Source organism: Peromyscus maniculatus, chromosome 4 (assembly GCF_049852395.1).
Source record: "Peromyscus maniculatus bairdii isolate BWxNUB_F1_BW_parent chromosome 4, HU_Pman_BW_mat_3.1, whole genome shotgun sequence".
Taxonomy (NCBI): domain Eukaryota; kingdom Metazoa; phylum Chordata; class Mammalia; order Rodentia; family Cricetidae; genus Peromyscus; species Peromyscus maniculatus.
The window spans coordinates 62,490,308-62,515,967 of NC_134855.1; the positions used below are offsets into that span (position 1 = coordinate 62,490,308).

Here is a 25,660-nt window from a genome sequence, read left to right on the forward strand (position 1 = left end):
AGAAAGACTCTGCTCTTAGGATGGTAGCGCCAGGACATGCTTACAAAAGGCCTTTCCAGTCATTGCCTACCTTTCCTGCGGGGCAGCTGGGTTCCTGAGGTCTAACAGAAGCACTGGAGCCCTCCCCCCATCCTCCCTCGCCCCAAGCCTTTGCCCTCCTAATCAATAGCTGCCCTGGGAGATCTATTGACCCAGACCTTTGTTTTCCGGAAACAGTGGCCTTTCTCTTGTTAACCCCAGCCATCCTGGCCTCCTACAAAATGACTTCTGTCATTTGGGCTCAGCATTAGGGTGAGCTGAGGAAGAGAGGAGTAATAAGCACCCCATGGAGGAGGAGGAGGAGGGAGAGGAGGAGGAGGAGGAGCACTCACCAAAGACCAAAAGCCATCAATGCCAGACTCTTCCATCTGAACGCCAGGCTGATTTCATCAGCTGAAGCACTAAGCTGTTAACTAGGCCTTTCTGGACTCCACTATTGCTGCTCCTCTTTCTTTCTAGGGTCCCAGAGGATTCTAGCCTTTCCTGGACACACAGGTAAGTGTAGGATTTTCCCCCCATCTCAAGATTCAACATGCCCTCTTCCCAACTCTCCTCTAGGGCTCCAGTGCCTGAGGGCACATAGACATCTGTCAACTGGAGCTAACACACACACACACACACACACACACACACACACACACACACACACACACACCTCTCTTCCCATTCTCCTCTTCCTCTTCTTTTCTACTTTTCCTTCCCTTCTCCCTCCCTCTCTCCTTTCCTTCCTCAACTACTTCCTTCCTTTTCTGAGGCATCTCACTGTAGAGCCCAGGGTGGTCTCAAGCTAGTGATTCTTCTGCCCCGGCTTCATGCTGATGTTACAGACATGCCGCATCACTAAACAAGCACGACTCTACAGATTGGTAGTGTTTAGAGAGAGTGTTACCCAGAGTGAGAGGGAGCTGTTGACTCAGACTTTAGGGGATGGTGGACCACTGGTAAGGGCCGCCCCTAAGTCCGCTGTGTTTGATGCGTAGCATCCTGCACTGCCATCATAAACAACCCACATCTCTGTTTAAGTCCTGCTTAGAATGGTCATAGAACAAGATGAATACACCAAAAAGTATGCTATGGGGTCTAATGTAGGAAACCCTGCCAGGAGAAGCTGAGATACTCATCAGACTCCCAAGTTCAATCCAACCCAACATTTGTTTTATTAGTTCATCAATTATTCATCCTCAGGAGATGGCAAGAAGCCAAATACAGCCCTGTCTCAAAAGTCAGTTTCTAGTAAGGGGGTGTCAACAGGAGATAAGCTAAAATATGATGTCATAGAGCTTAGAATGGCAACATCTGTATTGTAGTCTATTTGCCCAGGGTTTCACTTTCCACACATTTGTTTGTCTGCAGCTGATTGTGATCTGAAAACAGCAAATAGGACATTCTAGAAATAAGTGGTTCATAAGCTTTACATTGCACACCAGTCTGAGCAGCAGTGTGAAATCTTGTGTAGTTCTGTTCCATCTTGTCCGGGATGGAAATCATCTCCTTGTTCAATATATCCACACTGTATGTACCACATATCTGTTCATTGTGTTCAAGTGATCTTTAATTTTACTTACTAGCTCAAAGTGCAAGACCAGGAATGCTGGCAGTTTAGATATACCAGAGAGATATGCTAAGAAATGCTCCCTTTAACTTTTGACATCATAAGAAAGTGGGCGAGTAAAGTGGCATGAAGTATTTTAAGTATTTATCATCCAGTGATAAAATATAACTTTTATCACTGGATGCTATCATCATTCCATTATTACTTCTTGCTATGCATCTCTTACTACAATTGACCTGTGAATCTTATTGTACATATATGAAAAATACAGAGTTCAGTAGTACTTGTAGTTTCAGGCGTCCATTAGGGGCCTTGGAATACGTCCCCATGGAGAAGGGGTTGAGGGGATGGCTGTACCGGGTAAGGCTAAGCAGAGCAACTGTCTCACTTATGGGAGTCTAAAGGGTTTGCCACTGAGCAGTTAGCGAGGAAGGCCTGGAGTGTAGAGTTAGTCATTCGGTCAGAGGAGGAGGGAGGGAGCAGCCTCCTGAGGGGATTCAGCTGATACAGAGGTTGGGTGTAAAGATGTGTAATTCTCAGAAGGTAGGGATTGCATTAGGTTGTTAGGGATACTATAACAAAATGCTCCAGACCTAATAGAAACTACTTTCCTAGTGACTCTGGAGGTTTGGAGTCCAAGAACAAGGTGTCAGTCACTAGGTTGAACTTCTCCTGAGGCCTCTCCCCTGGGCTTTCCAAAAGTCTGATTTCTCACTATGCCTCATGATGAGGTCTCTTCCGTGTGTGTGTGTGTGTGTGTGTGTGTGTGTGTGTGTGTGTGTGTGTTTGTGTGTATGTATGTGTGCACACTCTCAGCGTCTCTTTGTGTGTCCAGATTTCCTTGTTGAAACTGACACCAGTTAGACTGGAGGAGGGCCCCATTCTAGTAGCCTCATTTCATGGAGTCATGGCCTTCAAGTGTTGTCTCCACATCTAGTCCCATGTTCAAGGACTAGGGGCTGCAACCTGTGCATTTTGGAGAACCTAACTGAGTCTCTAGCAGGGTTCTGTGGGGGAGGGGGAAGTGGGCCTAGGCATAGCGACGGGGCGGAGTCAGATGAGGGGCTGCCTTGGCTCTCTGGATTGGCTTGCACACTTAGAGGTGCCTGCTGCTGGTTTTGTCCTGGAAAAACCTCATTGGAAAGCAAACAACCTCAGCTTCCTGTCCCCCATGCTCTGGTCATTCTGGAAGGCCTATGATCTTGCAAGCCTGGTCACTGGAGCCACGCCCCAAGGAAGGGTCAGTTTTGGCCCTCTGCCCGGGCTGTATGGGATCCTTGCCCAGCTGGGTGGGCCCTGGAAGCTTATCAGAAACTTTCCAGAAACTCCCACTTAACAGACGTGACTACACAACGCCCATGCTGAGCAGTTTTGTGGGCGTAGAGAGGAAGAGAAAAACCAGGGACCAGCCTTCTGCCTTTTGTGAGCTCCCCATGTCTCAGAAGGTCCAAGGACCCACACCGCTGCCCTTGGCTTCATTCAATCCCCTCTGCCTCACTGCTTCCTGTTTTCTTTCTCCATCAAATGAGGGTCAGGCTAACACAACTAAAGGCCTGAGACTTCAGGTACATTCAGATTCTGAAACCCAGAAGAAGTGGTGGTGAGGGAAGACATTTCTACTCTGGGTAGAGGCACCCCAAATTCTATATCCCAGCCAGAGTGGGGAGGCTTGGGAATCTGCTTTCCTAAGATATGTGAGGCTGGCTGGGGGCTAGGATGGACAGAGACATGTATTGGTGATTTTTTAAAAGTAGAATATATATATATATATATATACATATATACATATATATATTATACATATACATATATATATATATTAGTTCTTTGAGAATTTTGTATAATGTGCTTTAATCATATTTAGCCTCCATTTTATTTGGTTGCTTATTTATTCTTTCACAGTTTTATACATAATAATATAGTATACTTGGATCACACCCTTCCTCCCAGTATCATCTCTTATCCCCGCCCCCACACTTTTATTTTCTCTGTTGAAGTGTGAACCCAGGGCCTTGAACTTGATAGGCCAGTGCTCTGTCATCGAGTTATGTCCCAGCCCTTTCTAAAGCACTCGTATTTGAAGTAGAAAGGGCAGTGGACGCCGCATGTATTTTAGTTCAGAGCCTGACTGATTCTTCCTATACAGACACAGTAGTGTAGCCACCCCTGCGAGATGGCTTAGGACAGTGTTAAGAGCTTCATCACAAATGCATATGCTGATGCTGTTTGGATGCGGGGCCTTTGAGAGGCGAGTAGAACTAGATGATGCCATGAAGGGGCACCTGAAGATATTAACACATTTGAAGGGAGAGGGAGACCCAAGTCATCATGCTTCCTTTGTCTCTCCTCACAATGCTCTGCATCATGTAAAGATGCATGAATAAGGCCCTCACCAGAAGCTGGTGCCCCACCCTGGCATTTCCCAGGCCCCTGAACTAGGAGCTAAGTTGTAGGGAGCAGAAGAAGCCCTGAGTAACTGAAGTCCTGAGTGAGTATGTATTGTTGACATGGGCACAGTCATGACAAAGACCGAAGCCTTGAACCCATGGGAGATTGGCAAAGCTCTTCCCCATATGGGCCAGGCTAAGAGGGATGGCAAAAGCTTTCCTAGGGGTCTGAGTGCAAGCAAGGGACCAGTGTGTACAAAAACGACCAGCTTCAGCTTCCTCTTCCTCCAGGGTGTTTACAGCCTGAGACTGCTTACCTGTAGAGACCCCTACCATTCCATCAGAATGCACACAGCCTTCCTGACCCCAGCTTTTTGTTTGTGTATCTCTTTGTCCTTTGTTTCCTCAACACCCCTAGTCAGGGTTCCAGGACCCAAGCCACATGGGTGGCAGTACTAAATAAGCCTCTTCTTCTAATATAAGTTACCTACTCTATGATATTCAGTCATGCTGACAACAGAGTAAGACAGCTGCCATCTCAGAAGTCTCAGTATCTTACCACCATACTGTGAAATCAACTGTGTGGACATGTCGGTCAGACATAGAAGCTTTGTAGGTATCAGTATTTGGAACTCCTAGAATATTCATGGAGGAGCTCCAAATGACCCCAGCCCCTCTCAAACCATTCTCTTGGTCTCTGACATGATGGAGCAGACACATGTCATCCCTCTGGCCATGCCATTTGTGTTTTGCCCAAACCTCTGACCCACAGCATACAGGTACATAATATGATGGCTGTCTTAAGTGGCTAAAAGTTTGGGTAGCATATGATGTGTGTATAATAAGATAGAAAAAGGACGGCTTCTAGAAGGGCCATAGTCTTCTTATCGGGTAGAAAATGGAAACCCCCCAAACCAAACCAACAAAGTAGCTTTCCCGAATCTTCTTTCTGTTTGTCTCACCTTCTGACCATTTCTAAGAGTTTCTTATCACTTTTAAGCCTGGTGTCAACCTTCTTGTGTTGGTTTTCGTCAACTTGATACAAACCAGAGTTTCTTGGGAAGAGAGAACTTCAGTTGAGGAATTACCTGCATCAGATTGGCCCATGGACATGTCTATGGGGGTATTTTCTTGACTAATGATTGACGTGGAAGGGCCCAGCCTGCTGTGCATGGTGCCACCCCCGGGCAGGTGGTCCTGAGTTGTATGCAGAATAGGCAGAGCAAGCCATGGGGGACAATACAGGAAGCAGCATTCCCCCAGAGTCTCTGCTAAAGTTTCTACCTTGAGTTATGACTGGGACGTGTAAACCAAATAAACTCTTTCCTCTCCAAGCTGGCTTTGGTTAGTGTTTTGTCATAGCAAGAGAGAATAACTAGACTACCTCTGATCTCATGGCCCTGGAAGCAGCAGGCATCACAAGTCTTTGCCTTCTTAGCAGAGCTCCTGAAGGGAGGGCACGCAGGATGCTGGGGGAGCAGAGCTGGGTACACAGTGCTGGGAAGGCTGGTTGACAGAGACAACCTTCTCTCTGTCCACCAGATGTCCTTTCTGTAGCATCTAGACAGGAATATCACTCAGGGAGAAGGCCGTGGTGCCTTGGCTTTCAGAACTCTTTTCTGAGTGCGCAATTTTGTGTCCACCTGTTTTCCTGTGTTGTGAGATGCTATCTTCACTATTTAGATATGGTATAATACGGCACTTACATGATGATTGGTCTAGTGGCTTTTTGATCGCTGTGTGACAATGGATGTTGTCTGACTTCCCTGAGCTTCAGTTGTCTTAGTCTTAAAAACAATAAATAGTCTTGGGTGTGTCTAGTGTCTGTAGTGAAGATGCTCAGACAAAATCACTGATTTGCTTAGCACCTGTGCAGCCTTTAATGACATGTTGACCAAGCAGAATGAAACCAGAGTGGTTGGCATTTATTACTGAGTTTTGAAATGCTGTGTGTATGTGTATTGTGTGTGTGGAGGCCAGAGATCAGTCTCTGGTGTTGTCCCTTAACGTGTTGACCCTGTTTTTTAAGACAAGGTCTCTGATTTTCACCTGAAACTTCCTGTTCAGCTACATTGGCTGGAACCCGAGCCCCAGGGATCCACCATCTTCTCCCCAGTGCTGGAATCACAAGTGTGCGCCACCACACACACCTGCTGTTTTCACGCGGGTTCTGAGGAACTGAAGTCAGGCCCTCACGCTTGCTTACGTGGCAAGCACTTTACCTGGAGAACCATTTCCCCAGCCCATTTTCTCCCCCTACAGATGAAGACAAGCCTGAGGTCAGACAACTGGTAGAAAAAAAGACATGTACCAGTTTGGGTCTGGCTATTACCAAAGTGCACGCTGTTTTCCCTGTCTGTCATTTGAGCAGGGGCCCATGGTTCTGAACGCGTGACCTTGCAGCCTGCCTGGACTCACAGCCATGCCTTGGGCTTATGCAGTTGGGTCTCTCACCTTGAGACACACCTCCAGCCTCGGGGAGTCTGGGTGTGCTGGTGATGGCCAGGGAGCAGCTGCAGCCCTGGAGAGCCTCTGGACACTGGAGGTTGCAGAACAGTGTGGCAGGCCTCCTTCCATAGGGCATTGCTTTGAGGCTTTCCTTCCCATGATCCCCATGGGTGGGGAGGGAATGACTTGCAAGCTGCTCTTCCTTCAAACAGGTGTGGGAAGAAGGGTTTGATTTATTTTTCCCTTTTTAAAAAATAGCATTGTTAAGACAGAAATAATGTAGCACCTAAAAGCACCCATTGAAAGTGTGTCATTTGGTGACATTTGGTCTATTCACAAAGTGGTTCAGCTGCCACCGTAAAGCAATTTTAGCACATCTTTATCATCTCATAATGGGAGTTTATACCTCTTAGCCATAATCTCCCTGCTGCCATCTTGCCATCAGCCCTAACACGACAGACCTGTCGACCCCAGACGTTTCATATGCACAGAGTCTAGTGATACTAGTTCTCAGTGACTCGCTTGTTTTGCTTAGTGCAACGGTCATACGTTTTTCAATTTTTAACTACATAAAAATTTAAAAGTCACATTTACTTACTTAGTGTGTATGTGTTTATGTGTGTTTACTCGGCACAGTGCGCACGTGGAGGTCAGGCGATAACTGTCAGGAGTTTGTTCTTTCCTTCCACCAAGAGGGTGAACTCAGGTAGCCAGGCTTGGCAGCAGGTGCCTTTATCTACGGAGCCGCCTCCCAGCCTGAGTCTACACTTTACCCGCTTTACTCACAGTACCGTATGTGTTAGTGTTTCACTGCTTTCTCCAGGGTGGAGGTGAAAGGATACTGAAGGACTTGCTCGTGATTGGCACCGAGGACCCTAAGCTACACCGCCGACCATTAAAATACGTTATTTTGAGGTGATCTTGCTCAGTGTCCCAGGCAGGCCTTAAGCGTTCAGTACTCTTGCTTCCAACTCCTGGACAGCGTGTGCTGCCACACCTGGTGGCTTCACTCCTTTTTATTGCCAAGAGCAGTCCGTGGTGTGACTGCACTGGAATCTGTTTAGTGGGAGTTTGGCCTGCTCACACTTTTTGGGGCTGTTAAGAAGAATGCGTTTCTGTTGGTGTATACTTTTAATCCCAGCAGTATGGTGCTCAGGTTCCCCACATCTGGCATATCTATGGTTTCAGGTGTCCCACCAGAGGCTAAGCATGCAGACCACCTTCGAATTTTCCTGCGGGCCTTTTGTATGCCTTCTTTAAAAAATTATGAAAAGATGTATTTTTATTTTACATTTATGGTTGTTTTGCCTGCATGTAGGTCTGTGTATCATGTTCATGCAGTACCCCCTCAGGCTAGAAAAGGGCAGTGGATTCCCTCGGGAATTAGAAATGTTTGTGAGCTGAGCTGCCTTGTGGGTGCTGGGACTTGAACCCAGGTCCTCTGCAAGAGCAGCAAGTACTCTGTGTGTGTGTGTGTGTGTGTGTGTGTGTGTGTGTGTTTGAGATAGATAGGTTCTCTCTCTGTTTTAGTTACTTTTCTAATGCTATGACAAAACACCACAGTGAAGATGACTTATAAAATAAAGTTTTTAATTTGGAGGCTTAAGGTTGCAGAGGGTTAGAATGCATGACCATTATGGCAGGAAGCATGGCAGCAGGCAGGTAGGTATAGGTAAGGGAGCAGTAGCTTGGAGTTTACATCTAGATTCATAAGCATGAAGTAGAGAGCTAACCTGGGCCTTTGAAACTTCAAAGCCTCCTCCCCCCATCTCCTCCAAGAAGGCCAGGCCTCCTAATCCTTCCCAACCAGTTCTACCAACTTGGGACCAAGTATTAAAATATATAAACCTCATAGTTTATTTAAACCTCATAGTCTACTACGTAGTCTTGGCAGTCCTAGTACTCACTATGTAGAGCAGGCAGGCCTTGAATTCACAGAGATTCCCTGCCTCTATCTCCTCATGGAGTGCTGAGATTAGAAGTGTGTGAGATCCCACCTGGTGAGAGCAGCAAGTGCCATCTCTCCAGCCCCCTGATACATCACTGGAGATTCGTATTCTTTGCTGATTTTCCCTTTCATTGTGATTTATAAATTCTTGATATCCTCCCCCAACACGTCCCTCATGTTGGATCACTTTTAAAGCTATTTGGAAAAGGCCATTTCCTAACTTCCTGGTTCCTGTGTTTACTGGCTGGAGAACTGACAGAAAGTAAACATTGGCTCGTCCACTGGCACAGCCTCTTTGGAGGCTACAACTCACCGGCAGGCCAGGCCCGGGGCTAGTGGAGCAGACAGGGCCTGCCCGTTCCCTTCCCCCACCTCTCTTCTTTCCAGTTTTCCCTCTGTCAGAAGGGTGATCTCAGGGTGCAGAGTGCAGGGAGCTGCTAGCTTCACCCGGGGGAGTCTTTCCACCCTCCCGTGCCTCATCTACTCCTAAGAGTTGGATATCTCTTCTATCTCCTCTCTCCCGCCCTCCTATTCCCCCCAGAAAACTATCCTAAAAGAAACACTTCTTCCAAGTAGCTCAGGTGTGGCATGATAGGGCCCCCTGTGGCCAGGGAGCTGAGAGGGAGGCCTGGGGGATGGGCAGTGTGGCCAGTGCTGATTCTCAGACAAAGGAAGGGACGTTCCCTTCTCACAGGCAGTGAAGTGGTGAAATGGTTAGGCTGTTCCCTGACTAAGGCCAGAGTGTAACCCTGTGAGGCAGATCACACCCCGGGGAGGAAGGAAGGGACAGTGGCCTCTCTGTCTCCAAGAAGGATCTTGGCAACAGTCACTCAATGTTTATTAAGCTCGGATGTTGAGCCAGGCACGGTGATAGGTGTTTTGTATTTCTTATCCATTTAAAGGCCAACTGTAACTTTAAGGGCTAGGCAGTGTGTCTCTATGTCTCCCAAAGGGAAAGGGAGTCCAGTGAATCAACTTGCCAGCTGCCACCCGGCAAGCAGGTGGCCGAGCTGTCTGATTGGAATATCTGCACTCTTAAACTCCTCTTTGATGCTCAGAGCACCCAAGCTCCGGAAGCCACGGCCTGCACATGCTCATTCCGCGCCGTCAATTTTCATCAGAATTTGCATGAAAGGTAAGCTACCTGCAGAAGATAGAGCCCTGAGGTGGATGAGAAATCTGGCACTGAGGGCCTCCTGCAGGAGAACCCACATAAAAGCCAGGCACAGTAGAGCCTGTCTGTAACCCCGGTGCTCATGTGGGGTGATAAGTGGTGGAGACAGGAAAATCTCTGAAGTCCGTGGGCCGGCTCGTCTAAGGAAGGCAGTGGTAAATGGCAAGAGACCCTTCCTCAAACAATGTGGAAGGGTTAAGGACTAACATCTGCCGTTGTCTTCTGACTTCCACACGTGTGTTTTGGCATGGCGAACCCCTTATAGTCACATACCGGAGTGCAAATGCTTACACGCACGTAATAAAAATTAAACAGATAAACAAACAACCGCCACAGAGACGTGCCCAGCTTGCACAGGTTTTGTGTGACGTTAGTCAATTACATCATCCTTCTCGAGGTTTCTGTCCCATTCGGAGACAACACGTCTAAGTCAACAGGGTTATTGTGAGGTCAGATGAGATTGTGGCTGGGACTGTGATTTGTCAACTCCAGCGTTTTGAGAAGTCAGAGGTTGTTATTCTTATTGCATTGTTCACTTAATTCAGGTCACATCCTGTCATTAACAGTCCCAAATCTAGATGATAGGAGGTGTGAGTCTCAGGCAAGGGAGCTTAGTGCTGGCCGCTTCTTCCGAGCAATACTCATCACAACGAAAACATGGGTTTAGAGTCTGCTTTAAAAATAATGTGTTTCTTTTATGTATTTGTTTCTTTGTGTATATGTTTGTGAACAAATATGTATGTGTGTGTAAGTGTGTGTGTATACTGGTGTGAATGCCTGTATGTGCTGGTGCATGTGGAGGCTAGATATCAGGCGTCTTTTTCAGTTGCTTCTCTACCGCATTATTCCCAAACAGGGTCTCTTACTGAACCTGGAGCTCACTGCTTCCACCAGGCCTGCCATTCCCTGCCATCCTCCTGTCTCTGCCCCCACTCTCCTACCTGCTGGGGTTGCAGGTGCACACTGCCGTGACTGGGCACTGGGGATCTGAACTCAGATCCTCAGGCTTGTGTGGGAACACTTTACTGACAAATTCAGAGGGGATTGTTCATGGTCACTTAGTACCGTGGGTAGAATGTCATGTTCTTCCTGACTCCTCAACTACCAGTTCGGATCTTGGCCTTTGCTTTTCCTCTGTTCTTACCTTGGTACTTGAGGAATAAAATGCCCAAGCCTCACCCTTTCTTGATCTTAACAGGTCCAGAATGGTTGCTTGGGACAAAGAGAAGACATATTCATCCAATGTTCACCGATGCACTGGTTGGGACAGTGAATTGTGAGCCGCTATGGCGTGTGTGTCCTGTAGGAAGAGGCACTCAGGGCTCTTCCATTTCTCCGTGTCTCAGTTGGAACCGCATGGAGGGTTGTGTTGCTTGACTCACATCGGTCTGTGCTGGCAGAAGGTACTGAGACTTGAGGGGTGGTTTGTGCAAAGTGTAGCTGTTCGGCTACACAGAGGGAGGAAGGGACAGCTCCTTGCAACACTCCTGAAGTGAGATGGGGGAAACAGGAGAACCTCCTGGATGTGTTGGCCAGCTAGTCTGGAGGATTCAGAGAGGTAGAAACAACTACATAGGCCCTGCTTCCACTGGCAGGAAGGGGATTCCTGACTCCTGAGAGCTGTCCTCTGACCTCCACATGCACACTTCGGCAAGTGCACACACACACACACACACACACACAAACACACACACTATTAATAATAAATGATATAAAAAGAGATGCAATGAGGGGAGGCTGGACAGGTGCTCAGCAATTAAGAGCACTTGCTGCTCTTGTTGAGGACTGGGGTTTGGTTCCCAGAACCCGCATAGTGGCTTGCAACTATCTGTAGCTCCAGTTCCAGGGGATCTGACACTCTCTTCTGACCTCCAAGGGCATCAGGCACTCATATGATGCACATACATACATGCGGGCAAAGCACTCATATGCATAAAACATAGTAAGTAACTAAAAATAAAGACATGCAGTGAGAAAATAAAAGACAAGTGTCATGGAGAATAATAGAAGACAAGAAGCCTGCACAGTGGAGGGAAAGGACTGTCAATCAAAGGTATTTTAAGGGGGTAGTATTCATTCACTCATTGGGTATTTACTGAGCATTGACCACATGCCATATAATGTACTAGGCACCGGGGATGTAGTGGTTCCCATAGTGTGGTCCTTGACCTCAAGGAGTCAGTCGTCTAGTGGTGCCAGGGGCCCCAGCCTTCTCAGGATGACCCGTGGGAGGCAAGACAGGCGAATGATGCTACAAACGCAATGAGGGAGGAAGTGGACTCGGCTTGGGGATCTTGGGAGGCTTCTCTGAGGACCAGCAGATGGGAGGAGGAGCAGCAGCATGAAGTGGGGCAGGTGGATGACTGTGGCGGTGGTCAGCATCTTTGGTTGAGGGAACGCCAGCGGCGAAAGAGCTGTGGTGGGGGAAGAAGGATGTGAAAGGAGCAAAGGAGGCCCCCGGGACTGAAGCAGAAAGGAAGGAGGGGCAGTGTGAGGTAAAGTGGAGACAGGAAGGAGCAGCACCCCGTGGGACTTCAGGCCACTTCCTCCTTAGATGGTTTTGATTTTTCTATTGATTACTTTTGCATCATTGTGACTAAAATACCAGACATAAACAATTCAAAGGAGGAAGGATTTTTTTTTCCTCTCTCACAAATTCAGAGGGGATTGTTCATGGTCACTTAGTACCGTGGGTAGAATGTCATGGGAGTAGGGGTGTGTGTTCTAGTCATGGTAGATATATTTGTGTGTGTGTGTGTGTGTGTGAGAGAGAGAGAGAGAGAGAGAGAGAGAGAGAGAGAGAGAGAGAGAGAGAGAGAGAGAGGGAGAGAGGGAGAGAGGGAGAGAGGGAGAGAGGGAGAGAGGGAGAGAGGGAGAGAGGGAGAGAGGGAGAGAGGGAGAGAGGGAGAGAGGGAGAGAGGGAGAGAGGGAGAGAGGGAGAGAGAGGACAAATGTGTCCTGGGATGAACTCTTTGGGACTAACTCACAGTAACTTTCTTCCTGTAGTTGACTCTGCTTCCTAAAGGGTCCACAACCACTCAAAAATAGTGTCACCAGCTGAAGACCAAAAATATAACACATGAGCCCGTGGGCCACACTGCATATTCAAACCGTCATAATGTGTCTCTGAACTGTGACCTGGGAGGATCTGTGAATGGACAATGGGACAGGAAGAGGAATCAGCACTGTGGACGGAGCAATGAGAAGGAGCATGTGATGGGCTGGAGTTTGACTGGAGAGGCTAGCCACAGCCCGCGCATAGTTCTGGTTGTTCCAGCCAAGAGTTGAGACATTCTCTTGCTGGTTCCTGTCGCACCCCTAGCCCAGTGAAAACATAGCCTGTGTTCTTAAAACCTGTGGCTGGAGAGAGACCGATGGCTCAGTAGTCAAGAATGCTTTCTGTTCCATCCTAGGAACAGAATTCAGATGTAAGTACCCACTTTGGGAAGCTAGCTCACAGATGTCTGTAACTCCAGCTCCAAGAGGGCCAACACTCCCTTCTGGCCTCAGTGGGTGCGACTCATACACGTAAACACACAGAGACACATACCGGCAGACACACACACAGATGCACACACACATGCACACATGCACACAGGCACACACGCAGTCTATCTTAAACCATCATCCCCCTCATAGCTCCTCTTCCTCCAAGCAGCGTTTCTGCTAACTGTTGATGAAAAACTAGCTGGTTTCCAACAGAATGGTTTAAAGGCACGACGGTTTGTCCTCCCTCAAAATTCTGTGGGAATTCTGTGGAAGGTCCAAGAAGACTGAGTGATGCCTTTGGCACCTTGATGCTCTTCCATCTGCCTCATTCTCTCTAACTGCCTTAGGCTTCCTCAAAGAGGGTGGATCCAAGACCAAGATTTACACCACACTGGTAGGTACATGACATCTGATGAATGGTTTCACTTTACCTTTCATAGGTTCAGAGTGAATGAAATTGTGTGTGTGTGTGTGTGTGTGTGTGTGTGTGTGTGTGTGTGTGTGTGTGAGAGAGAGAGAGAGAGAGAGAGAGAGAGAGAGAGAGAGAGAGAGAGAGAGAGAGAGAGAGGTTTTTCTGTGTGGGAAAAAGATTTGCTATTAATTTTATATCACTATCAAACACATAGACTGCATCATCCTGTTGTTTAACTGAGCAGTGCTCACTGTCCTTAATGTCATGGCTTACTCACTTCAGATGCTTTTAAAATCGCTCTGAGTGTCATTTTCCTCATCCATAAAACAGGATTATGACAGTCTCCTGGCAGGCTTATGGAGACAGGACAGTCAGTAAACTATAAACCATAATGATTAATAACTTTTATCTCTCCTTGGACACAGATAATAGAGGGAGAAAAAGGTCCTGGGAACACAGGTGAATGAGAGAGAGACAGAGAGACACACAGAGAGAGACAGAGAGAGACACAGAGAGAGAGACAGAGAGAGACACAGAGAGAGGTGGGGGCTGGGAACATGAGTGATGGAACAGGTGATGGAGGGAGGGAGGGAGAAGGGCCTGGGAGCACAGGTGAAGGAGGGAGGGAGGGAGGGAGGAGGGCCTAGGAGCACAGGTGATGGAGGGGTGGAGGGAGGGGGCCTAGGGACAGAGGGACTTTGGTCCTCTGATTTCATCACATGTACTGATATTCAGGTGAGTGAAGAGGGTGCTTCACCTTTGTCATCACAAAAACGGGAATAGTGGAGCTGGAGAGAGGGCTTCGTGTTAAGGGCTGCTGTAGCAAAGGACCTGAGCTTGGTTCCCAGCACCTATGTGGAGGCTCACAGCCATCTGCAGCTCCAGTTCCAAGGGGTCTGATGCCCCCTTCTGACCTCCAAGGCACACATACTACATGTGTGCCATGCATATATATGTATGCATTTATACATATATGTATGAAAAGACACTCATTACATCAAACAAACAAACAAACAAACAAAGAAGCCCAAGTGAACTAGTAAGTGCACCTGTTTCATTGGGTGTCATGAGATGACAAATGCTTATCGTGGAGCAATTTCTGTAGTACTGGGATTGTTTCCCTTTTAGAGCATCTCTCTCTCTCTCTCTCTCTCTCTCTCTCTCTCTCTCTCTCTCTCTCTCTCTCTCTCTCTCTCTCTCTCTCTCTCTCTCTCTCTGTGTTCATACCTGCCACAAGGTGTCGAGATCAGAGAACAATCTTGGGTATCAGTCTACACCTTCTACCTTCTTTGAAGCAGGGTCTCTTTGCTATTTGCTGCTGCATATGGCACACTAACTGGCCCAGGAGCCTCCAGAGAGTCTCCTGTCTCTGCCACTTATCTTGCTGAAGGAGCTCTGGGATTACAGATGTGCACAAACTGGGCAGATTTTATGTGCGTCCTGGGCTCCAGACTCAGATCTCCACGCTTGCACAGCAAGCGCTTTACACACTGATCCACCTTCTTGCCCCAGAACTTTATCTGTAAGTCTTTGTACAACAAAATACCTGACAAAAACTACTTAAGGGAGGGGAATGTCTATTTTGATTCACTGTTTGTGTCACAATAGGGAAGACATGATGCTGTTCATGGCGGTAGGAATGTGTGGTTGTTACTTTCACATCTTTAATCAGGAGGCAAGACTAGCATGAGAAAAAGGTTGTGATCACATCACTTACAGTCGGCCCCCAGTGGTCTATGTCTGCCAGATAGGCTCCATGACCCAGAGGTTCCATAACTTTCCTAAACAGGGCAGCCAGTGAGGTACCAGTACCAAGTGTTCAAACATGGGAGCCTTTGGGAGAACATTCCACATACAAACCATAGCACAGCCCCACTGAGCGCTTGAAATGTCACTAGTATGCCTGAAACACCGAGTTTTATTTTTAAATTATTTTTGGAGATTTATCTATTTTTATTTTTTGTGTATAGGTGTTTTGCATGCATGCATATCTATGTATCACATGTATGCTTGGTGTCCACGAAGGCCAGAAGAGGGCACTAGATCTCTTGGAACTGAAGTTAAAGATAGTCGTTAGCTGCCATATGGGTGATGGATATTGAACCCAGTATTATTTGTAGTGTGTGTGTGTGTGTGTGTGTGTGTGTGTGTGTGTGTGTGTGGTATATGAGTCTATAAAGGTTTCTATGTGTGTGCACATGCAAGCAGAGGTCAGAGGTTAATGTTATGAGGCATCTCTCTTCATACCTCCACCTTATTTTTTGAGTCAAGGTCACTCATTGAAACTGGAGCTCACCAGCTGGCTAGACACATCGCTCTCTGCCTCCCCAGCCCTGAGGTTACAAGTGTACACCACCACACTTGGCTTTTCATGGGAGTGTTGGTGATCCAGAGCTTCATGCTTATGTGGCAAGGAATTTACAGAGACTTCTTCCCAGCAACCCTGATTTAACTTGAATTGATTAAAATTTAACTTTGTTTTTGGAGTTGGGAGTTTAATCTCAAGACCTGGAGCATACGAAAGCATGTGATGTACCACTCACTGTGCGACATTCTCAACCTTGAATTGATTAAAATCAAAATGTCTCTATGTGTCTGTGTCGACCATGTTGGATAGAAATAGGAATGAGTTGTATTGATGCCTCACTAAAGTTGAGTTTTAGACAGCATCAAAGATGAGGAGACAAGGCAATCTTCATCACAGTTTCCAGCCTTTACAAAACTGGTACCCACAACTCAATGCTTGGGTGACAGTCCCAGGTTTTGCCCCCGTCCTGGCTCTTCCCTGATAAACTGAATAGGCCATAGCTGCCCTTTCCTGAGAGGTGACGAAGAGCAGGGTTTTCCTGTGGTAGGAGGTGGACCTCTTACTTTCCTGATGAGAGGTTGAGCATCCCTGCTGTACTCTCTGCTCCCCACCTTCTTAGCATGAAGAGCACCCCAATTAGCCCCCAGTTCTGCTTCCCCAGATAGGCAGAGAGAGGCTGAGGCAGAAGCTGTACCACCTGCTTGCATCGTCTCTGAGCTGGAAGCCAGGCTGGCTGATGCTCAAGGTTTAATTAGCTGAAATAACTGCACATAATCATCTTTAAAATGATAGTGGTTAAAGCCCAGACCTCAGCACTTATTATTCAGCTGCCCTGCATGAGCATCCCAATGCCAGCTCAGCCGTGCCAACGAGGCTGCCAGCCTGTGTGCATGGCTCCCGTGTGCCTTACGGAAGCTCCTCTCCTGCCGTTCTCTCTCCATGTGATGGAAGAGGCAAGGCAGTGTTCAGGGCTCAGCTCTGCACTTCTTCAAGGACACAGATCACACCCCTCAAAAGCAAAGTGCTTGGGGGTGGGGGTGGGGGTGGGGGTGGGGGTAGGGGTGTCTGCCAGAGGTTTTGTAACACTATCAAATACTACTAGAGAGTGGTGATCAGAGGGTCTCCATGGAGATCACAGACAAGGAGACGCTGGCCCTAGCTGATGAATGACCATAGTACAGCATTTTTTATTTTTATTTTTATTTTTTAAATGTGGAAACCTGTTTCTTTGTATGGAAAATGGAGGACACTCACTTTAATTAAAAAAAAACAAAACAAAACAAAAAAAACCTCTATTTTTATGTGTATGGGTGTTTTGTTGTAGTGCCTGGTGCTTGAGGAACCCAGGGAGGGCATTGAAGACCCTAGAACTGGAGTTAAAGTTGCTAGCTGTCATGTAGATCTGGGGAATTGAATCCAGTTCTCTGTAAGAACTGCCAGTGTTCTTAACTACTGAGCCATCTCTCTAGCCTCCATGAAAATGGAGACGACTCATTTTTAAGGTGTCTTGGAGTGTACTTTATTAATTTAAATTATTATTATTGCCATTTGCAATTTCACAAAGTCACAATTTGCTGACCATGCTCACCCTCACCTCCCTGCCACCCCAGTCCACACTCTCCACAAATCTCCCTCACATTCATATCTATTCATTTTGTTTTGTGACTCACCAAGATTAATTAGGGTCATCTGCATGACCATAGGTTTGGAGCTATCCACTTAAGCTTGTTGATTTCAGCGGAGGGTACTCAACTAAAGAAAGTGACTCCCCTCCCTCCCAGAATCTATTGATACCCAATAGTTAGAATTGAAGGGTAGTGCCCCATCAGTCCTTCTCCTTTCCTTGACTGATTGTTGATAGTGATGGTCTTGAGTAGGCCCAGAGCAGGTAACTGCAGTTGATGTGGTATTTAATTATTAATTGGTGCTGGGGACTGAGTCCAGCGCTTGGTCATGCTACTCAAAAGGTCCCACCACTGACTCCCACCCTCTGTCCCTGTCCTAGAGCATTTAAAGAATATTTATTTGTACAAGCGACACTTGGACCATGGGCCGCGAACATAGCCAGTGCTCAAATATCTCTTCCTCCTTTTTTTTGTTTTCATTTTACTCCCCACCCCCAGGTTTTTGTAAACCTTGCCAGTGCAGAATGAGAGGGAAGGACCCAGGAGGTTCAAAGGAGCTGATACCCCAGAAATCGCTGTGTTCCCCAGAGTCACCAAGACTTCCTCTGAGAGATGCAGAATTTAGAAGATTCCTGGAGAATGAAGGGAAAGGCAGAGATCAGGGCCTCTCAAGGGCAGACCATGCATATTCTCCTCGAGAAATCCAAGCAAGGATGTAGCTAGAGTTTTCCTGCCTGGCCCACAGTCAGGACAACTCTTTGTCACCCGCCAGTCCCACAGCCGCTCAGACCCAACCAAGTAAACACAGAGACTTATATTGCTTACAAACTGTATGGCCATGGCAGGCTTCTTGTTAACTGTTCTTATAGCTTAAATTAATCCATTTCTACAAATCTATACCCTGCCACGCAGCTTGCGGCTTACTGGCATCTTTTCATGCTGCTTGTCAGGGTGGCAGCTGGCAGTGACTCCTTATGCCTTCCTGTTCTTTCTTTTCTCCTCTCTGTTAGTCCTGCCTATATTTCCTGCCTAGCCATGGGCCAATCAGTGTTTTATTTATTGACCAGTCAGAGCAACTTGACATACAGACCATCCCACAGCACAGCCAATTGCAGACCATCTCAGACACCTGCACTCAGGCCCGTGGTCCTAATCATCCTCTATGTGGACCTATGCTGGGTAAAGCCACGAGGAACCTGAGAACGGGCTCCCACAGGACATACAGAACATCCCACAGCACAAGGAAGAGCCCTCCAAAGCTACTGACTAATTTGCACAGGACAGTGTACCTGTGAGACAGAATGACAAGAAACTTCTATTTTCTCCCATCAAAATTGGCGAAATATAAGCAAGACATAATTATAAATACAGTCATTGAGTTTCAGTTTATTCACTAATTTAATCTGCATTCAGTGATATGCTGCTCCTATGGGCTCATTGAATAACAAAAGAAAAAAATATTTTAATACAAGCAGAGAGGCTACCAAGCAGGCTGTCACTCACTGACAAGTGCTTTAGAGAGAAATGATTGTAGGAGTGGAATGAGGGAAAGAGAGGATGCTCTACTGACGGCAAGTGATGGGTGAGCTATGGGAGGTGGGCGGTTTTGACTGCTGTCTGGAGGAAATTTAGCAGCTGGAATAGGCAGAACAGTGCTCTTGGCAGAGAGAAACAGCACCACCTAGGTACAGGGACTCTGAAAATGAACAGGGCCGGAAGACAGGGTCTCCATCTACACAACACAGTTTCTGTGACAGCAGGAATTAGCAGCTACTGGATGAAAAAAAAAAAAACAAAAAAAAAAAAAAACGAATGAATGGGGACGGGAGCCATGCCTCAGTGGGTAAGAGCTCTTGCTGTGGAAGCAGAGGACCTGAGATCTGCTGCCTCTGCCTCCTGCGTTCTGGATTAAAGGCATGCACTGCCATGCCTGGCTAGCAGGGGCTTCAGGATTAAGTTACCTCCCAAAAGTCTCTAAACTTTATTTTTTCTTTTCTTTCTTTCTTTCTTTTTTTTTTTTTTAAAAGACAGGGTTTCACTATGTAGCCTTGGCTGGCTTGGATTGGAATTTACTAAGACTGGCCTCGAACTTACAGAGATCTGCTTGCCTCTGCCTCCCGAGTGCTGGGATTAATGACACATGTTACTATGCCCAGCAAGCCACCAACTCTTTCTTTTTTAAAAAATTGAAAATAAAGTTATTTTCATACATTGTATTCTGATCAGTTTCCTCTCTCTCATCTCCTCCTAGATACCTGCCACCTCCCCACCCTTCCAATTTCATACCTTCTTTCTCTTTCTCTTAAGAAAACAAAGTCAACTAGAGAAGACAAACATGGATAAGACAAAATGAGCGAGCTAACAAATGAAAAGAAAAGAAAGAAAAAAGGGGAAAGATGAAACAAAGAAAGAGCACGAGAAACATACACACTTAGATAGACAGAAAGGCGTACACACACACACACACACACACACACACACACACACACACACACACTAAAAATAAAATGGGGCCAAAAAAAAAAAAAAAAAAAAAGCCAAGCCAGGTGGTGGTGGTTCACTCCTTTAATCCCAGTACTTCGGATGCAGAGGTTGGCAGATCTCTGAGTTCGAGGCCAGCCTGGTCTACAGAGCAAGTTTCAGGACAGCCAGGGCTACACAGAGAAACCCTTTTTTGAAAAACAAAACAAAACAAAACAAAACAATAATAATAAAACAAAGTAGGAAGCCATAATGTACAAGCAAAAGACCAATAAGGTAAAAAAAAAAAAGCCCAAACAAAGCAATATGATAATAAGAGACAAAAAGACAAAACATCTCCAAAAATACCACTGAGTTTATTTTGTGTTGGTTGTCTATGACTGGGCATAGGGCCTGCCCTTAAATGTGGTATATTTAGCCAGTGAGATTCCACTGGGGAAAACTAATTTTTCCTTGGTGAGTGGTTGGGGAGGTAACCTTGTGTCCACTTCCCCTCTCAATGTGGACACCTCATCTGGTTTGGATCTCTGCAGGCTCTACGCATGCTGTCACAGTCTCCGTGAATCCATGTGCAGTGTCGTGAAGACACTATTTCCTTGGTATCATCCATCCCCATTGGCTCTGACAATTTCCCCACCTCCTCTTTCACAGAGTTCCCTGAGCCTCTCAGGGGTTTGATGAAGATGTTCTATTCAGGACCGAATGGTCCAAGGTTTATCATTCTCTGCATATTGTCCAGTTACGGGTCTCTGCGTTAGTTCCTGTCTACCACAGGAGAAAGCTTCTCTGATGATGGATGAGCAAGACACTGATCTATGGGTATTGCATTAGGAATAATTTTATTGCTATGTTCTTTTAGCAGAACATAGTATTTGGTTTTACCCTAGGTCCCTGTCCTATCTATTCTCAGGTTCCTGGCCACCCAAGCAGTGTCAGGCATGGGCTCCAGCTGATGGAGTGGGGCTTAAATCTAATCAGAGGATGCTTGGTTCCTCCCACAATGTTTGTGCCACTAGAGCACTATCGTGTTATGCAGGCAGGTTACTACTGTAGATTGAAGGGTTTACAAGTGGGTTGGTGTTTACCTTTCTCCTCTGATGGTGTGCAGAGTACCAGTACCATGAACGCTAGTCAGTAGGGATAAAGACCCCAGGTAGTGTAGTCAGCATTTTATTAACTAATCGATTTCTCTGTCTCTCGGTACTCTTATTTTGATGAGATGTTTTCATCTTATTTTAGAAAGAATGATTCCTAGTATCCCGTGAATGGTGGTATTGGTTATTTTTCTAAAGAGCTATTTATTTTATTTATATGTGTGCATCTGTGCCTGCATGAGGTTTTATATGTACCACATGCATGCAGGTACTCCAGAGGCCAGAAGGCATTGGATGACCTGGACCTGGAGTTACACTGGCAGTTGTAAGCCACCTGCTGTGGGTGCTGGGAACTGAACCTGGGTCTTCCAGAAGAGCAGTGAACATTTTTAACCACTGAGCAATCTCTCCAGCTTTGATATTGGCTGCTTTGACATCTTTGTCAAAGTCTGACATTTAGGCCATCTCACACAAAATTTCCCTTGTCTGTTTTCCCCTTCTGGATTCTTTATTCCCCCCATAGTCTCTGATTAATTTGTTAAGATTTAGACATTCTAGGTAATATGTCACAGGAGTTCTGCAGACAGTTTCTCTTTGTGATTTGTTTTTGTTGTGTTTTTATTTTCTTAGTGACTTGAAGCATTTTGTGATGTCTTTCAAGCCTTGGGCACCAACTTCAGTGGCGTTCTGTTTGTTAAAGAGTTTACCCCTGCTAGTATCACTTTAGATTTTAGTTCTGCTAACTCACCTGAGTTCCACATTGTTGCTGCGGATATCCTGGGACAGCAGTTGCTCTGTGGCTGGAGAATTTCTCTCCAGCTCCCACCAAGCCCCAGCAGTCAAATAGCCCACTTATAACATAAACACACAGACGCTTATATTATTTACATTATTTACAATATTTATTTATATTATTACAAACTGTATGGCCATGGTAGACTTCTTGCTAACTGCTTAATCCATTTCCATAAATCTATACCTTGCCACGTGGCTTACCAGCGTCTTCACATGCTGCTTATCATGGCGGCGGCTGGCAGTGACTCCCTCCGCCTTCCTGTTTTCTCTGTTCTCCTCTCTGTTAGTCCCGCCTATACTTCCTGCCTGGCCACTGGCCAATCAGTGTTTTATTTATTGACCAATCAGAGCAACTTGACATACAGACCATCCTACAGCATTGCTCTGCAGTCTAATTAAGGTATGTGGTAAGGGCAAGGCTGGTTTGTTCTGACCTGGCAGTGTTCTTAGCTGTCTCTCACCCTGGTTCTGACTGGTATTCTAGAAGGCTCATTTCCTTGGCTCTGATGGACCTTCTGATTTTTTTCTTCCTGATGGGCTCCAAAATCTCTGCTGCTATTGAGAGTGACCTTGACCTTGATTTTGCCTGCTCTCTGTTTCAAATAAAACCAGTTTCTTTGCTGTGAGCTCTGGAACCCTCTCACCAACATCTCAAATTGTCCCTCAGAGCTGGGCAGAGGCAGTGGCCCAGTTTTCTTGAAGTGACACTCCTGATTCATCTGGCAGGAGTGGTTGCCTCCACTCATCCTGACTTGCCTGTCCCAGCATGAGTCTACGTCTTAGAAATGATCCAGGTGAGGACAGTCTAAGATCCCACACTTGCCATCTGCTGTGCTTAGCACACTCTGATCCATAAGGGACCAGGTGGAGGAAGTGAAGTTTTGACACATTCTAGGAGTTTGACGTTTGCAAGTTGAGAGTTTGGGGAAATAAATGAGGAAGGCGTGTCCTTCATAATGAATTACTATATCTTTTGTCTGGGAATGGGGATCCCCATTTTCTTGGCCACATCTGCCCAGATTGGAGGTGAGGAAGGAGGAAAGAGTGATCATGTCCTGATCTAAGCCCTGCAGACTTTTGTAGCAGAAGTTTCTCTGGTCCCACCTGGACCCGTGGTCCTGCAGCCGCTTATAAAATAATCACTCAGAGGCTTAATATTAATCACAAACTGTATGGCCTATGACTCAGACTTCTTGCTAGCTAGCGCGTATAACTCAACTCAACATCACTATTAATCTATGCATCACCGCATGTTCCGTGGCTTTACCTGTGTCCCATTACATGCTGCTCCTTGGACGGCAGGTTGGCATCTCCCCCCACTCTCCTTTCTTCTCTCACTGTTTCTCTTGGATTTTCTCACCTGGCTCGATCCTGCCCTGCCATGGGCCAATGCAGCTTTATTTATTAGCCAATGGGAGCAATACATGCACAGCATACAGAAAGACATCCCACAGCATTTCCCCTTTTCTGTCTAATCAAAAAGGAAGGTTTTAACTTTAACATAGCAAAATTATATATAACAAAACAGTTATCAAGCAAGAATTACAGTTACAATATCTAGTCTATTTGTATTTGGCAAAATTAAAGAAGATATCCTATCTATCCTATTTTTGTGAGTCTAAAGTTTTATATCTAACTTATTTTTTATCATAACCAAGAAAATTTATAACTTTCTCATCTTTAATTACATTGAAGACCCCAGAAGGATATAATATTATCTGAGTAAATAGGAAGTGCATGGCAAGCAACTTCCATAATTCTAGAAATGAAAGAGACTTTGGCTACCTGGATAGTCATCCAAAGTTCCCCTGTAATATTGGGGCATCCATCTTCAGCCTACAGGCCTAGAGTTTTGGGTAGACATTTTAGTGAAGCAGGAAATTGGAAGGATTGTCTCACCTATTGGCAAAATTCATCAGTCGCTTCTCCCTGCATCCTGTAGAATGGCAGTCTCCTTTGTGAAGCAGGAAACTGAAGGACCCTCTCCTCTTGCCTTATAAAGTTCAGTGGTCACCATCCTATGGGTCCTGCATGTCCAGTTTATATAGCATCCTGTTAAGCAGTCAAGGCAAGAGAACTTTTTTGCCCAGTAGCTAACTTTTGCCATAAAGGAAGCAAACTCCATAATGAATTTCTTCGATGCCCATCATCTTCTTTGAAGTAATTGGTTCTGTCAAGAGCAGACATGTCTCATTGTCCAGAAAAGTTTAAGTTCTTAAAACATTTTAAATGCCTTATTCTGTAAGTCTTTGAAGTTTTTGAAGATTACCTACCTAATTGAAATATATCTATGTATATCTAGAAAACTTAACTAGCTTGACTATAAGTTTGATTATTATAAATGACTAAACAATCTGTATTTCTTAATTATACATTACAATTTTAAATGAGTTGCAGAAACATAATACCTTAAATAAGAGTAAAAAATATACATATATATATATATACAGTATAACAAAATTAACTTATTTGTATCAATAAACCAAAACCCATAGTAATGTAAAATATGTAAGATTAATAATTGTTTTTTGGATTAAAGTAGATTCAATAATCTACCCTTTTGTACTATCATTTCTATATCATACATTTCTATATCATTTCCCCCTTTCTTATTTTAGAAAGAAATTGACTATGACCAATAACAATTTGTAACCAACTCCCTAAACAAAGACCAACATCCATAATCCATTTTTGGGTAATGTGGGTGTAGTGTTCTAGGCCACTTCCTGTTAATTGGGGGCACTGGTAGTCTTATGGGGACCCTGAGAAAATTTAGGATTATGCCAAGTCCTGACTGGAGTATTCTGTGAGGCTGGATCATCTCAGCCAGCATCCTTGAAGCTGTTCTGGATGCAGAACTCAAAGGAAACTGCAACATAGCACTCTGAAACATTGGATCATCTGAGTCATCTGTTTTCTTTGGTGTCTGGTCCTCTCATCCTGAAAATACACAAACTTTTAAAGGTAGAACATATATCTGCATTAATACAAGTACAGACTGTGCATTGTACACAAATCAGCGAAAGATAATTTTTTGTTATGTGTTTGAGCAAGCAAAATATATATCAGGTGTCTTGCAGTTCTTCCAGGTTTATGTTTTTATGTCTGTAGTCAGGATTTTAGGGTGTCTTTCTTGATCCAATCTGGTCATCTTTAATTTTTAATAAATCCATAGTCTCTCATTTTCTATGGAAACAAAAGCATAACCTCTCCTGCAAAGTGGCATACCTTTTGACTTAAGTTTTGGAGTCAAGATATTTTAAAAATATGTAGGTTGGTTTAATCCAGCAGATTTTGTAATCAAATGTTTCACAATAGTCAAAAATTAAGACAACATAATAATATATATAATCTAGACTTTTTGTACATTTCCATTATTACATGGCTCGTTTTTTGTATATTACTTCCCTCCCTTTCTAAGGACTTTATTTTTTTTATTTTAAAACTGTATATTTCTTTTTTATGACTGTTGATACTTTCTCTTCATTCTCCCAAGCCTATGTATATTTTTACACATATTATAAATCATTTAGAGCTTTTTATATCTGAATCGGTCCTATCGTGTATCTGTAATCGTTTTCTGACCAGGAGAGATTTTTAAACTGCTAAGCTGAGTGGCTAGGACAACAGCAGCAGCCTTGGCTGCTGGCTCTGCTCCTCTCAGCTTTTTAACATGGCAGAGGTGTGTTACTGCCAGCTCTGGGAGCCATGCTTGCCTCCAACTCTGGGAAGCAGTGGGTCTAAGCCTCTAGCAAGCAGCGGGTAGCCCAGAAACTGTTTGTTTTGGTCTGTACTAGCAAAAGCTAAATCTGCCATGCATTGCGCTGCATGGCTCAGAGATGCCTCTGTGTAGCTCAGTGGGAATCCACCATGTTGTGCTCAAGCTCAAATGCTGCAGCGTCTGTCCC

General features: G+C 45.4%; 1 long non-coding RNA gene across 5 annotated transcripts in view; it reads left to right on the plus strand.

Annotated features, from left to right (window-relative positions):
- Positions 1 to 396: 396 nt before the first annotated feature.
- LOC143272918 (uncharacterized) overlaps positions 397 to 25,660 on the plus strand; it is a 35,969-nt gene continuing 10,705 nt past the window's right edge. For 2 of the 5 annotated variants that reach the window (XR_013050571.1, XR_013050572.1), the window contains exons 1-2: positions 399 to 534; positions 9,327 to 9,509. This is a non-coding gene — a long non-coding RNA (uncharacterized LOC143272918). Of the gene's footprint in view, positions 535 to 9,326; positions 9,510 to 25,660 lie in introns of all 5 variants that reach the window. The other 3 variants (XR_013050569.1, XR_013050570.1, XR_013050573.1) reach the window with 2 other exon arrangements.